The sequence below is a fragment of the Mixophyes fleayi genome, chromosome 5 (genome assembly GCF_038048845.1).
Source record: "Mixophyes fleayi isolate aMixFle1 chromosome 5, aMixFle1.hap1, whole genome shotgun sequence".
Taxonomy (NCBI): Eukaryota; Metazoa; Chordata; class Amphibia; order Anura; family Limnodynastidae; genus Mixophyes; species Mixophyes fleayi.
This window is the reverse complement of record NC_134406.1, coordinates 101,476,360-101,493,054: the sequence shown is the minus strand read 5'-3', so window position 1 is coordinate 101,493,054 and position 16,695 is coordinate 101,476,360.

The window sequence follows — 16,695 nt, the reverse complement described above, 5'->3', positions numbered from 1 at the left end:
AGTGGCAGCAAGATAGAAGTCTTAGAGGCTAGAATGGGAGGAGATAATGAGAGGTGAATTGAGCCGGTGGTCAGATGCGGAGCGGAGTGGCCAGGTTGGTATGTACCTCGAAAAAAGGTCAGAGATGTAAGGGGGGAGAATTGTTGGTAAGGGCTTTGTAAGTGAGTGTAAGGAGCTTGAACTGAATTCTGAAATGGGTAGGGAGCCAATGAAGGGATTTACACAGTGGAGAAGCTGAAGTGGTGCAGTGGGAGAAGACGATGAGCCTAGCCGCAGCAATTTGTATGGATTGAAGTTCAGAAGTGCGAGAGCGAAGTAGGCCAGTGAGAAGGAGGTTGCAATAGTCGAGATGATAAACGATGAGTGAATGGACTAGGATTTTGGTTGCTTCCTTAGAGAGGAAGGGACAGAGAGGAGGCAGAAGTGGGAGGGTTTGGTGAGGGACTGGATATGAGGGGTAAAGCTGTGGGGTGAGTCAAGGGTGATTCCAAGCCAGCGGGTTTGGGTGACAGGAGAAAGAGTGATGTTGTCAACCAAGAGAGAGATATTGGGAGGGATAGCAACATTGGCAGGAGGAAAGATGATTAGCTCAGATTTGGAGATGTTGAGTTTCAGGAAGCGCTGTGACATCCAGTTAGTTACAGCAGAGAGAAAGAAAGTTATAGAATCAACAGGCGCGATAAAGGTACAGCCCTATTTCTCAAAATGCACAAACACCAAACCTGCTAAATGAGCCAGAAATCAGAATACGAGAGAAGAAATATTGGCGCTCCTCAGTATAAAAAAAAATGGAAATATGGGACACTTTGAGAGAAATGTTTGGTATAGAAACCAAACTTGCATCACATACAATAAGAACATTAAAAGTCTATATAAAAGACAGTCTTGAAATCATTCACTTGTCTTCTCTTCCACACATAAAGGTACTCACAGTACTGAAGACCAGATGACGCTCCTCTTTAGTGTTAAAAGATTTGTGGATTACTCCATGTGAAGTTTAAGACTTTCTATAGTCCTTATATTCTCCTTTATTTGGAGTGCGATTTCTTGATTTCTTAATAGACATCCACTCGTATGCTTTCTAGAAGCAAGCTATATTGCCATTATTAATTCACATATGACATAAAGGGAAAAAGAGGAAAAAAGGGAATATAGTTGTCACAAAAGCCAGATAGTGGGAATGATCTTGATCTCTGCTTGAGTGACAGCTTACCCCCAGAGAGGTGTGGAGTCTAACGGAAGAGAGGTATTCACCAGGGATTCCCGTAAGGGAATAAGGTTTTAGCTGCTCTCACCCACAGGCTGCGGTCCTCTAGGGGTACAGAGCAGATAATTTGGAGAAACACGAAGTAGCTGTAAGACAGAATGAAATGTTGCCTCAGGTATATGGAAATTCAAGAACTGGACGGATGCTGTGCGATGATCAGCAGTATAGCCACAAGTCATGATAGTAGAATAGGCTGAGCAGGTAGTACTGTGAAGCGATGAGCTGCCGAACTCAGAAAGACCGAGGTTAAACTAGTGCAGAAATTCAGGAACAGGACAGATGCTGAGCGATGCAGTATAGTCACAGGTCTTAACAGCAGAATAAGCAGAATGATGATGCTGTTAATCGATGAGCTGCAGGACTCAGAAGGACTGAGGTATACGCTAGTGTAGTAAGTCAGGATCAGGACAGATGCTGAGCGATGCAGTATAGTCACAGATCTTAACAGCAGAATAAACAGAACGATAATGTTGTGAAGCAATGGGCTGCAGGACTCAGAAGGACTGAGGTACACGCTAGTGTAGTAATTCAGAAACTAATGCTGACTAATAGGACTGATGATGAGCAATATTCTGCACTGAGGCCACAGTTCATGACTGTGGAATAAGCTGAATAGGTAAAGCTGTAAAGCAATGAACTGCAGAGAGTAGAAGCACTGAGATCCACACAGATGTTATAATTAGAGATCGGCGGGCTCGGTTCCCCAAAATCCGAATCCTACCGAATTTAGGGTATCCGTACTCTCCCGCCCATTCGGATTCGAAATCGAGGCAAAACGTCATTGTGGCGTATTCGTTTTCTGAGCTCGGTTCTCGCGAGATTTGAAAAGCATAAATACCAGCCTCCACAGCAATCCATCACCATTTGACAGAGGGAGAAAGCAGGGTTAGGTCACACTGGCTATATCAGCGCAGGGACAGTGATTGATTGTATTCAATACCATTGTAATCAGTTGTTACAGCAGAAAGAGGAGAAGAGAAGAGGGTTTTTTTGTTGAGTTTCTGGCACTCCAAGTGCTTTTGGGCTGTCCCCCATTCTTTTGCATTAATATTTCTGGCTGTCAAAAGTCCTGTTTGTCAGCAGTCTACAAAAATAATATTTAGCACTCCAAGTGCTTTTGGGCTGTCACCCATTCTTTTGCATTAATATTTCTGGCTGTCAAAAGTCCTGTTTGTCAGCAGTCTTTAAAAAATTATATATAGCACTACCAAGTGCTTTTGGGGTGTCCCCCATTCTTTTGTATTCATTTTTCTGGCTGTCAAAAGTCATATTTGTCAGCAGTATCTAAAACACTTTGTAGCAGTACAAGTGCTTTGGACTCATAATGGATAAGGGCAGCACAGTGGTCTAGTGGTTAGCACTTCTGCCTCACAGCACTGGGGTCATGAGTTTGATTCCTGAGCATGGCCTTATCTGTGTGGAGTTTGTATGTTCTCCCTGTGTTTGCGCGGGTTTCCTCCGGGTGCTCCGGTTTCCTCCCACACTCTAAAAACATACTGGTAGGTTAATTGGTTGCTATCAAAATTGACCCTAGTCTCTGTCTGTCTGTGTCTGTGTGTGAGTGTGTGTCTATATTAGGGAATTTAGACTGTAAGCTCCAATGGGGCAGGGACTGATGTGAATGAGTTCTCTGTACAGCGCTGCGGAATTAGTGGCGCTATATAAATAAATGATGATGATGATGATGATTCAAAGCAGTCCACATATGAGCAGAATCAGCAACCAGGTTCTGTCACCAGTCCTGATGGTAGTGTTCCCAGTACATCATCTGGGAAAGGCGATGTCAAACTACACAGTCTTTTGAAATCAGTCAAAAAAACACACACCCAAAAAAAATTTACCGTGTTGAAGCGAAAAAGAAGTGTAACTGAGGAAAAGTTAAGTGCCGATAAAAAAAAAAATTCCCAACATGCCATTCTACACACGCAGTGGCAAAGAGAGAATGAGGCCTTCACCTTTGTCTATTACTGGCAGATCAAAAAATGTTACCGAGCCTACAAGTGGTGCACAACTACTGTTACGCGTCAAAGCCGAGCTGCAAGATAACAATAAGGCATTATAGGATAATGTTTGCTCTGAATCAGAAATGACACCAATCCCTGTGGAGAGTCCATCCAACAGTGGGATGTCTAATCGTGAGCATTCTGTTAGTGTACCCATAAAGAGGGACACTTTCAGCAGTTCTGCTGATGCGTGCCTGAACAACCCGAGTGTAGCTGGTGATAAACAAATTGAGGATGCCACTTTGGAAATAGAAGAGGATGAGGGGGAGATTTGTGTAGGCGACGAGGGCGCTAATGAGGATGAGGTTGTTTGTGTAAGTCCTGCACCAGTGGTAGCAGTTCTGCACGTGACAAGAAAAAGGCCATTGTCATGCCAGGCCATAAAACAAAAAAATCCACTTCTTATGTGTGGAATTCTTTCTACCCCAATCCAGACAACAACTGTATAGCCATTTGTAGTGTATGTCAAGCCACAGTCAGTCGAGGGAGGGGCCTTAACCATCTTGGAACCTTGTCTATGTTACGCCATTTGACGAGAGTTCATGGCAAAGTGTTAGGAAAGGCTGAAAGTTCTTCCAAAAAAATTACAAGCACTCTATCATCAGCTAGGACCCTCCGCTCACCGACATCCCGACGGCTACAAAATACACCCACCACACCATTCTCATCAATATCCTCAGTAGCGCTCGGAGTTAGCCCTGCATCCCACTTATTAAGGCTGGATGACTCCTGCACTATTATTGATTCCTCTGAAGAAAGCATTAGTCCCACTGCTGCTGCTATTGCTGCTGCCTGGGGTGAATCGTCAGCCCAGAGGAAGGCCAAGAAAAAGAGCAGTCCTACATTTCAACAATTAACTGTGAAACAATCATTTGCTAGGGGAAGCAAATATGACAGCAGTCACCCAGTCGCCAAGCGAATCACAGACGCCATGGCTGCCATATTATTGTTAGATCTGCATCCAATATTCACAATAAACGCAGCTGGTTTTTCACAGTTAATTGAGCTTTTGTGTCCGCATTACAGAATTCCATCGCGACCCCATTTTTCCCGTAAAGCTATTCCACAACTCTACCAAAAAGTGTGTACAAATGTAGAGATTGCGCTGAAAAATGCCATTCTGCCCACTGTCCACTTAACCACAGATATGTGGACAAGTGGAAGTGGTCAAGCCAAAGACTATATGACTGTGACAGCCCACTGGGTTGGTCATTCACCTTCACCAGCAGGAACAGCAGAAACATGTACACCACTACGTAACATTTGTCACAGGCAGGCCACTCTTTGTATCACCGGCTTCATTAACATGAATACAGCTGACAATTTGTTACGCAAACTAAGAGATGTGATTGATACATGGCTTATACCACTTGGACTCTCCCCAGGGTATGTCATTTCTGATAACGCCAACAATATAGTGCGAGCATTACAGCTGGGTGATTTCCAGCACATACCCTGTTTTGCTCACACCACCAACTTGGTGGTGCAGAGCTTCCTAAGAAATAACCGTGAGGTGCAGGAGAGGCTTTCGGTGGCCTGTAAGATTTCAGGCCATTTCAGGCATTCTGCCACAGCATGTAGGAGATTGCAGCAGCTCCAAGAGCAGTTTAGCTTGCCTTGCAACCAACTTAAGCAAGAGGTGGTAACTAGGTGGAATTCCACCCTGTACATGCTGCAGAGGATGGAGGCACAGCGCAAAGCCATCTAAGCGTATTGCACAAGCCATGACATTGGGAAAGGAGGGGGCATGTATTTCACTCTTGCACAGTGGGGAATCCTTTCAGTGCTGTGCAAGGTGCTGAAACCATTTGAAGTTGTGACGTGTGAAGTGAGTGCAGATTGTGCTAGTTTGAACCAAGTTATTTCTTTAATTAGACTATTAGAAAAGCTGCTTGAGAAACTGACGGAGGAGATGAAAGCAAGCAATTCCGCAAAGTATGTTGGCCTTGTCGATCAAGTACTTAATTCGCTTCACAATGATCCTCGAGTTATTAAGACTTGAACTCGGATCATTACCTTTTGGCCACAGTGCTTGATCCAAGGTTTAAGACCTACATTGAGTCTTTGCTTCAAAATGAACGAGATGTGAACTTTTGCAAGGAGCTATTGCTTAGCAAGTTGTCCGCTGAACTGGGCCTTGGCTTGCCGACGTGTCCTCCTTCAGTTTCTCAAGCAGCTGCTGCTCGTAAAAAATTTAATTTTCAAAAAAGAAGCAGGGAAGACGCAGAGGGCAGACCAGAACAGTTTAACATCTGGGCTGGTTTGAAGGATTTTTCTAAAAAATATGTAACCTTGCTCATAACTCCATCCAATATGAGTATTAATATGCAAAGGATGGTGGAGGATTATTTTCAAGAGTTAATTGATATGGAAATGTCAGGCAGTCCCTTTCCTTACTGGGAAGAAAAGCAGGCAATTTGGAAACCCATGTACAAACTTGCTTTGCAATACTTAAGCAGCCCACTCTCCAGTGTGTACTCTGAACGAGTGTTCAGCACAACAGGGAACTTAGTCAGTGATCGCCGTAGAAGGTTACTTCCCAAAAATATGGAGAAAATGATGTTTATAAATATGAACTACATCTTCCACGAGGAAGGCCTTCACCATCCAAGACATCCTAGCACTGACTGTTCTCTAATGGCGGATTCAAGCGGCGATGAATTGATAGTCTGTGATGATGACGTACACACTGATGAGGGTGAGAATGAAACTCCAGATGATGACGATAACATCTTTTTAAAACTTTCTATGTAAGTGTAGGGTGCAATCTACCCCCAAAGAGGAAAGGGACTTGGGGCATTTCCATATCATGTACCATCTTGAAAGGCTGCTGTTTGGACAATTTCTCCTTAAGGGTAGGGTGTCATAGACAGAGTGACTCCAAACTGTCTTTGTCCATTTCTCTTAATATTGTACAGTCTATAATGGCTGATTTTTTTGGTATTTTATACAAGTGGAGGGGGGCCTAGAGAGACAGAAACCAAACTGTCTTTGTCCATTTCTCTTAATATTGTACAGTCTATAATGGCTGAATTTTTTGGTATTTTATACAAGTGGAGGGGGGCCTAGAGAGACAGAAACCAAACTGGCTTTCTCCATTTCAATTAATATTGTACAGTCTATAACGGCTGAATTTTTTTGTGTTTTATACAAGTGGAGGGGGGCCTAGAGAGACAGAAACCAAACTGGCTTTCTCCATTTCAATTAATATTGTACAGTCTATAACGGCTGAATTTTCTGGTATTTTATACAAGTGGAGGGGGGCCTAGAGAGACAGAAACCAAACTGGCTTTCTCCATTTCAATTAATATTGTACAGTCTATAACGGCTGAATTTTCTGGTATTTTATACAACTGGAGGGGGGCCTAGAGAGACAGAAACCAAACTGGCTTTCTCCATTTCAATTAATATTGTACAGTCTATAACGGCTGAATTTTTTTGTGTTTTATACAAGTGGAGGGGGGCCTAGAGAGACAGAAACCAAACTGGCTTTCTCCATTTCAATTAATATTGTACAGTCTATAACGGCTGAATTTTCTGGTATTTTATACAAGTGGAGGGGGGCCTAGAGAGACAGAAACCAAACTGGCTTTCTCCATTTCAATTAATATTGTACAGTCTATAACGGCTGAATTTTCTGGTATTTTATACAACTGGAGGGGGGCCTAGAGAGACAGAAACCAAACTGCCTTTGTCCATTTCTTGACATATTTAAGTATAACTGTAGGGTGTAATATACATCCAAAGACGATAGCTGCATTGCCAATATTTATAGATGGAGAGGAAGACAATCTGGTTTGTGTGTCAAATGAATGAAGGCCTACCAGGAATTAAACTGTTTTTTGGATAATTTATTAGCTTTACAATTACATTACTTACCCAAGAAACAGGTGGAGCACTGAATTTGGTTATTTTAGACCCAAAAACATTGATTTTTAAATAAAATAGCAAACAAAAACCAAACAAAACCAAAACCAAAACCAAAAACGCAATGACGGTTTGGCAAAACCAAAACCAAAACCAAAACACGACGGTAATCCAGATCCAAAACCAAAACCAAAACACATGGGTCAGTGAGCATCTCTAGTTATAACTCTGGAACAGGACCGATGATGAGCAATTCTCTGCAGTGAGGCCACAGGTCTTGACTGTGGAAGAAGCTGAACAGGTAATGCAATGAAGCAATGAACTGCAGAGAGCAGAAGCACTGTGATCCATACAAAAGTCAGAGGTGATGCTTCCTACCAGGTAGAGATACATGATGATCTGACATCCATAGCAGGAGAAGGACCCTTATAAAGGGAACTGATTGGTTATCATCCAATTACTGCGAAGCAGAGGTTTTAAAGGTTCCCGAGGTCACTCAGGTGCAGAATACTTGACAAGATGGAGTCCGAGGATACAGGAACTCCAGGCTGTACAGCAGATAGCAGTAACCAAGAGAAACCAATGTACACAAGGATCGGAATGGAACTAAACTGGTGAGATGCGTGATAATAGTGTAGTCCAGTTTCTATAAGATTAAATAAATGATTGTGTTTTATTGCACTCACATGTATAGAAATATAAATATTTCATCACATAAAATATTTACAAACCAAATCCATAAGTAGTGTTACCAAGGTCAGTACCAGATGGTATAAAATTTGAAACATCCACAGTATACAACCAGCTTTCATCCGAACTCAAGCTGCTAACAATGGAGAAACACGGAACTCTCTTGAGCACTGCAAACAAATGTAAAGCCTTAACTCCGCACACCAATGCGTTTCAACTCACACCAGAGTTTTTTTGTTTTTTTTTTCTTGAAAAAGACACCAGTGTGATTTGAAACATGAGGAGAAGAGAATTATCAACAGTGTCAAAAACAGCAGAGATGTCGAGCAGTACAATAAGGGATAAGTGACCTTTGGACTTAGCTGAGAGTCATTTGTTTCTTTAGTGAGGGTAGTTTCAGTTGAGTGAAGGGGACGGAAGCCAGACTGTAGAGGGTCAAGAAGAGAGTGAGAAGAGAGAAAGTGGGTCAGACGAAAGTGGGACAAGTCGTTCAAGAATTTTCAAAGCAAAGAGAAGCAGAGATATAGGGCGATAGTTGAAGAGAGAGGAAGGTTCTATAAAAGGAGATCTGCAGCATGATAACCCTAGAGGAATGGGTCTTGCAAAAACGTTGTCCTGTAAGGCGGGCCTACCTGGACTTGACTGATCCACCAAAGCGAGCATATTTAAAATGTCCACCGCAAGTTTTGACTGGTTCATTGCATTGGCCTCTGATTGGACCAAAGCGAATCTTCTCAGAGCAGGTAAGAAGTGGTGGGATTCAGCTGGTTTACCTAATTTTAAGGAGAGTTCAGCGAATCGGTTGCTTCAGAGTCAAACCCCATTCGTTTGTGGGGGGAGCAGGGTACTTTAAAAAAAAGAAAAATACCTTTTTGCAGCATTGGCATTTGCAGCATTGGCACTCACTACTCTGAATGTCGGGCGTGACGTTATTCAATGAGGAGCGGAGCAGAGAGGAGCCAGCAAGGAAGAAGACAGAACACAAGAAAAGATGAAAAGAGAAGAAAGAAGCAGATAGAAAAGGTAAGTGAAGGAACGGAAGTAAGGGGTAGCAAAAGCAGCATGGCACAGTGTGAAGGGTAGTTTAAAGCTGCATGGCACAGTGTGAAGGGTAGGTTAAAGAAGCATGGCTCAGTGTGATAATGAGGGGCATTACTGTGGCATAATTTGAAATGGGGGCACTACTGTGTGGCATAACATGACTCATTGCTATTATTATCTTGATATTAGCAGCATAAAATAAGAAATATTTTATACACACATGGGTTTGACTAGATAACTGCCTCTTGATATTGATATAAATAATTTATCATTATGCAGCTTTTATAATATTTGTTGTTTATTACTTTGCTATTGTCTGTGTAATGTCTTAATAATTTGTACTCTTTTATTGCCTATATTTAAATTAATTCATCATCATCATCATCATCATCATCAACATTTATTTATATAGCGCCAGCAAATTCCGTAGCGCTTTACAATTGGGAACAAACATTGATAAGACAATACTGGGTAATACATACAGACAGATAGGTAAGAGAACCCTGCTCGAAAGCTTACAATCTATGGGACAATGGGAGTTCAAAAAACACAAGGGCATGTGCTACATCATATTGCACAATGGACCAGCTAGACTGCAAAGGTAAAAGTATTAAGTGTGCTGTGTGTGTGGCAATGTTGGTCAGAGGGTTGTTGTCTTGCGTTAGCAGTGTAGAGGATGGTAATAGGGTAATCTAGGGAAATTAAGGTGATGGTTGAGGAATATCATAACCTTGTCTGAAGAGGTGGATTTTCAGTGAATGCTTGAAGGTTTGAAGACTAGAGGAGAGTCTTACTGTGCGAGGGAGGGAATTCCACAAAGTGGGTGCAGCCCAGAAAAATCCTGTAACTGAGAATGGGAGGATGTTATGAGAGTGGAGGAGAGACATAGATCTTGTGCAGAACGGAGGTGTCGAGTAGGGAGATATTTCGAGACAAGTGAGGAAATGTATGTCGGTGCAATTTTGTTGATGGCCTTGTATGTTAGTAGAAGAATTTTATATTGGATTCGTTGAAATACAGGCAGCCAATGTAGAGACTGACAGAGTGGCTCAGCAGAGGAATAACGGTTTGTAAGGAAAATCAATCTAGCCGCTGCGTGCAAAATAGATTGTAGGGGTTCAAGTCTGACTTTGGGAAGACCAGTAAGGAGGGAATTGCAATAGTCGATGCGGGAGATGATGAGTGCACGAATTAATGTTTTTGCGGTGTCTTGTGTCTGATATGTGCGTATTCTGGAAATGTTCTTTAGGTGTATGTAACATGATTTAGATATAGAGTTGATGTGGGGAATAAACAACAGTTGTGAATCAAGGATTACACCTAGGCAACGACCTTGCGGGGTGGGATTTATGGTCATGTTATCAACAGAAATAGAAGTGTCAGGCAGGAAGCTTCTGTTTTTGGGTGGGAATATTATTAATTCAGTTTTTGAGAGATTGAGTTTGAGTTGGCGAGAAGACATCCAAGATGAAATGGCAGAAAGACAGTCAGTAACGCGAGACAACACAGATGGTGAAAGATCAGGAGAGGATAGATAAATTTGTGTATCATCCGCATAGAGATGATACTGAAATCCAAAGGAGCTTATTAGTTTTCCAAGAGAAGTGGTGTAGATAGAGAATAGCAGAGGACCTAGGACTGAGCCTTGTGGTACTCCAACTGATAAAGGAAGCGGAGCAGAGGGGGATCGAGAGAAATTAAGACTGAAAGAGCGATTAGATAGGTAGGATGAGAACCAGGATAAGACAGTGCCTTCAAGACCTAGGGATTGTAGCGTTTGTATGAGGAGAGAGTGGTCAACAGTGTCAAATGCAGCAGAGAGATCCAGGAGAATTAGAAGAGAGTAATGGTTATTATTTTTTGCTGTGATCAAATCATTGACAACTTTGGTCAGCGCAGTCTCTGTGGAGTGTTGAGAGCGAAAGCCTGACTGAAGCGCATCCAATAGGTTGTTTGCTGTAAGAAAGTGTGTGAGGCGAATTCCTATTGTGATTCAATGTATGTGTTGCCATGCAACTTCCATTTTTGGTACTCTATATTTTTTTTAGTTTTTTTTTTGTAAGGTATTATTTAATATTTTGTCATTAGTATTTTAAAACTCTTTCTTATAACATAATCTAGTTTTGTGTACCTCTTTTATTGTCCTTATTTGAGTATTAAATGCATGAAATATTAACCTACCTTTCGGTATATCTTTTTGTATACTTAAAATGGTCATTAGGGCAGAAAACCAGTTGTTAATTTATTTGAATCCCACCACTGCAAGTAAGTGGTCTTCTTCCTATACCAGGTGCCTCTTCACAAAACCTTCCCCAGGGACAGCTAGCCCTGTGCTTAAGTGCACTGGGTCTATTCCATGCTCCGATGTGGCATGCAGGGCAGAGGCAAACACAGGATTTGTAAATAGGGGTTTCCATGCCACGCCACCCAGACCATCATGCAAACGGCATAGCTATAATTTTAGCCAATGCTAGGCAGCAGAGAGGAAAACAGTATGCTATCCTCTCTTTCCAGTGTGAACCTCTGAATAAATGCTTAGCTTGGCCCTATGAAAGAGATGACTCACTACCTGAGAGGAAAGGTCAGTGGAAAGATCTCATGAGCAGGACCATAATGACTGCTTGGTTATGCTGGATCATGTGGTGGATCATGTGTTACAACAAGTGCCAGCCAGGGCCTGTTGGAAGATGCATTTCCATAATAGTATCGAATACAAAAAAACACACACACATGATATTAAAAATCATATTAATAAGCATTTTTATCAAAATAAAAACAATCCAAACCCCTTGTGTGGCTGGATCACTTATAAATAACTTATTTGTGGCTAGACCATGTAGAAATAACTTATTGTAGATATTTATTTTAAATAGGGGTTCAGGACACCGTGTAGATAATTGCAAATGTACTGATTTTCTTATATTGTGTTGTACTTCTGTAGAGGAAATGTATTTATTTGTGAGACAGTGCCAGGGGAGGTAAATGGATTTTCCTAACTTTTCTAAAGGAAGCCTCATGTTAATAAATTCTTTTTATGGGAAGTGGCCAACATGTCTTTTTAGATGGAAAACATAGCAAGGAGTTGTTACCTGTTATCCTGCCTTGATAAAGGAAACCCCTGAACAATGTGATTTAGGATATCACAGATTAGAGTAAAGTTTGTAAACTTTGCAATGCATTTAAATTCACGTTTGGAGAACATATTGCATCCTGATACTAAATATCTGATGTAATATCTCAGTCTTTGCTGCGGTATCAAGGATCAGGGGGCGGTGTTACCCCTGCTAACATGTTTGTCAGAATGTGTATAAAAGGAGCACTGTTTGACCATGTATTATCATACCATCTGTACTTTCTAAATATCACTAGTACCTCAAACTAGTGTATGCGACTGTCCTTTTTAAAACTTCTTGAGTTATTAAAACATCACTGTTTCAAGATCCTGCTTTGACGAATATTTCCCTGCTGTAATCCCTGTGACCTACAGATTGGACTAATCTAATCCATTATCTAGCTGTTTTGAGGTTGGGACACATCATTTTAGTAATAACGCTCTGCCTGCTAAATTTCAGCTCTGGCCAGTGTGATAGGCCAGGGGGAAACACCCACAGCAACCCTGATCTAAGGGTAGAGGTCAGGGGTACCAGCCCAGTTGCCCGGTTTTGGAGTACACCAGCAGCGAAAGTTACCCAGAAGGTAGCGGTTCTAGGCTCCGCTGTCACACATTGTTTACATTTTTTTTAGGTTCCTGAATCCATAGGCAATTTTTTTTCATGAAGTAATCCATAGGGAATTAAGATAAAAAAAATATTATACAAAAAAACCTGCTCCTAGCGCAGTCTGGACAACAATAAATGTGCAACAAATGCTCTGCCAATTAAAACACTTTTCCCACATAGTTAGCTGAGCATCTCTTCATTAATTCTTATTGCATTGCTGCAAAAAACAATTTGTGGTCATCTTAAAGTTTTCAAATTTTGTTTCAACAATGGACTACCTCAAGAATAAAATAAAGAAGTTTCCCTATGGATTTAGGGGTATAACAAAAAGATAAAAGTGTGCTGCACAACACACAGGACAAGACTCCTCCCACCAAATCTCACTCCAACCCCCTGCCTAAAGACTCCCAAGCTCCTATTACCCAGCTGAAGCTGTTTAGCATATATGACATCTGGCAGTTTAAGAACTGAACAATTAAGGATTTTGCACACTATTTTGTTCTGTATCAAGCTTCACTGACATAAGTAACTACAGAGGATGGTATAATTTCCCTCTCGTGGTCAGGCATTTCTCTATCATTAGATATTATTAAACAGCTTCCATGTCATCATAATTGCCACTTAGATGACACTATTCAAGTATACAAGTACACTGTTAAGAGTTTTCTTAGCTTTTCGCAAGCAGGCAACAATGGAAATTTAGATCCTGGACTGGTTGATGGGTGTTCTAAGAACCTTGACTGATCTCCACTTTCAGATCAAGACTGCAAGGGTCAGCTGAACGCCATGCTCTCTGGCATTTACAACATTGAAAAACTCCAACAAATTTTTAAGATGAAGCCAGTAAGGTTCTGCAACAAAAGGACACACAGTCTGATCGAGAGATCAGTCATCAAAACGGAAACTTGTCAACCTATGACCTCACAGAATTTGTTAAAGAGTCCCAAGACTGTTTTGAGGCTATATATAACCTGACCAAGCCTGACAACCTGTCTGTTATCATTGACAACTACCTCAAAACAATATCAATATGGAAGAGACCATACTTTTTGCTCCAACTATAGGCCTACTTCATTACTAAATATCAACCTCAAAATGTATGCCAAAATCCTTGCAAAACTATTGAATACTCTTATACCTCACCTGGAACAGGTTGGGTTTGTCCCGGGCCACCAAGCTAGGTGGAAAATAGATTGAATCCACACCATAAATGATAATAAAAATGCCTTCCCCTTCAGTATAGGTACTAAACTCCGAAACGGCATTCAGTCATATTTTTGTGACCCTTTATGTTTCGGGTTTTGTACTCATTGGGCTTCAAGGGAAAATTTCTCACTGGCATCTCAGTGTTATGTCTCTCCTCTTCAGCTACTGTTTCAGCAAATGTGGTCGGTACAGTCCATTTGGTATCACAAATGGCCTGAGACAAGGCTTCAGCCTCTCTCTCATTTTTGCACTGGTGATTGAGTTGCTTCGACTGGGCGAATATGAACATTTTAGGTATCAAAACCATTAAATAGGATATTTTGTGGACAAATACACAACCTCAGGTCTCTCTGCCAGCTTTGAGGAAATTGAATAAAACTTAATATCCTTCCCAGGCTGCTGTATTTATTTCAAGACTTCCCCATATCCCTACTCAAATGTTTATATTTATTCAGTACATAACCTTGTTCATTTTAGCTAAGAAGCACCAAAGAATACTTCTGTGAATATTTCAATGCTTCACACAAGTTGGCAAATTCGGTATCTTGAACTTTTAACAATACTATCTTGAAGCTCAACTCACCTCAATAGTTCAATGAAATACGAATAAATCCTTGAAAAAATGGGAAACCATTGAAGCAGAGACTACTAATATGACATTGATTTATTCTCTCTGCACACTACCCCAAACTGACGAAAACCCATCCATTGCACTCTTTCTGTGTGGGACCAAGTGAACAAAAAATATTCTCTCACCCCAGATCCTTCACTGTTGATTCCTTTATTTGGTAACCCTAGCTTTGGACCAGGTTGGGGCACATTTTCTGACCCTTGGCTTGTGAATGGCATTAGATTTTCAAACAATGTAACTTGATCATGGACATTCAGGCTATTCTGCAATTCCAAGCTTTGTTTAATATCCTGCATAAAAAAACTTTATTAGTTTTTGCAGCTTAGAAACATTCATGCTTTGCAATCTGACAGACGAACAGCTAGATCCTACAACTTTTAAATCACTTTGAGACAGGCATCAACAAAAGGTCTTGCCACTTTATGCTGAGTTGAGCTACTCCCTCTTGCCATTTTACTTGTCACACTTTCCTGTTACTTAAAACCCCCTTTTAAGGTGCTCTAGCTCTAGACACCCTGTGTTGCAGAAGCTATCTCATACTTGCCAACTCTCCCAGAATGTCCGGGAGACTCCCGCATTTTGCTTCACGGACTCCCGGGAGAGTGTGTTAATCTCCCGGATCTGCCCACTTCACTAGGAAGTGCGGGCAGAATTAGGTCCCAAATGCTGCGATTCCCGGTGAATCGCTTTGTTTGCCCCCCCCCGCTGTCAAATGACGCATTTGCATAATTACATCACGGGGACGGGTCCAAAATGATGCACATTTTGGAGCCCCGCCCCCATCACGGCCACCTCCCCCGGCAGGCTCCTGGAAACCAACTTTCTAAAGTTGGTAAGTATTTGCTATCTACACCTACTCACTGCATGTAAACATTACATGCTGGACTTGTCAACTTTGAAATAAATAAAAATTTAAAAGAGAAAAGATAATCAATGAGTTTGGAGTTTTAAGGTTTATTAAAAATGCTTGTTTAAGAATGGAAGACCCTTTGGTTAATTTTTAGAGTGGATCATCCACCTGGGAAAGCAGATATCTCAAAAAATACACACATACTGTACATTTTGAAACTGTTAAACAAACTATGCTGAAACTATATACACTAATGCGAATGTTATGTTACAATTATGATGTCTGAATTGGTTATAACAAAGAAAACCTAAACCCCACAAATGTTTTAAGAACACACCTGGGACCTAGACTAAACATGGGCATGCTGGCACTTGTATTTCCGCAAGCTTGGCCAAGCATGGGTGCCAGAGCTTGCTGGGGCTCATAGTTTTACATTAGTAGTTCTGCTAGTTTTAATTTTTCAATATGGGGCTAGCTATCATCTTCATCAGCTATTGGTATACCGCCACTAATTCTGGAGTGCTTTACAGAGAACTCACTCACATCAGTCCCTGTCCCATTGGAGTTTACACTCTAAACTCTAAATTCCCTAACACAGACACATGCACACATGCATACACACGCACGCACGCACACACACACACACACACACACACACACACACACACACACACACACACACACACACACACACCCAGACCCAGACCCAGATACAGCAATCTGAAACAACTGGCTGTACCTGGAGTCACCTTAGTTACTTACCAATGAACACACCTTTTCTGCCACCCCAAAGGATTTTCTATGGCATCCTTGTGTTCACTAAAACAACTTATTAATATTACACACTTAAATCACATATACAAGTAGCATGAGCCTCACTTGGCTTTGTAAATTTACAAAGAATCACATAGAATATGCTAGATTAAATTTATGATAGATTAAATTTATTTAATCCGAAAAATGTTTCCAAGGCTTAATTGCAATACAGTTAATAAAAAGACATTCAAAATAAGTTGCACAAATAAGTTTCAGAAATAAAATATGAAATAAAACCAGCGTCACTAACTTACTAGATTTAAGAATTTGCGTGAGAGAAGTACACTTTGAGAAAAATGGCACACTTCAACCTAGACACTGTAGGTCTCCTCTTTAGAAATGCACAATTTTATTAGGCAGCAGATTTAAACCTTTCTCACTTTCACCCCCACCTTTGGAGGTTAGCTGTCAGTCAAGACAGATTGATTCCCAAAATGACAGAGGACTTTCAAAGTGAGTTATCTACCCTGAGAAATGTCTGGCATCTCAAAGGGCATGATTCTCACCTCTGTTCGTTCTGCCCGGCTGGTCAGGTCCACATCCTCTGTGTACACAAACTCCTCAGAGATGCTTATCTATCCCTGGGCCTGGCTAATTTCAAAAGA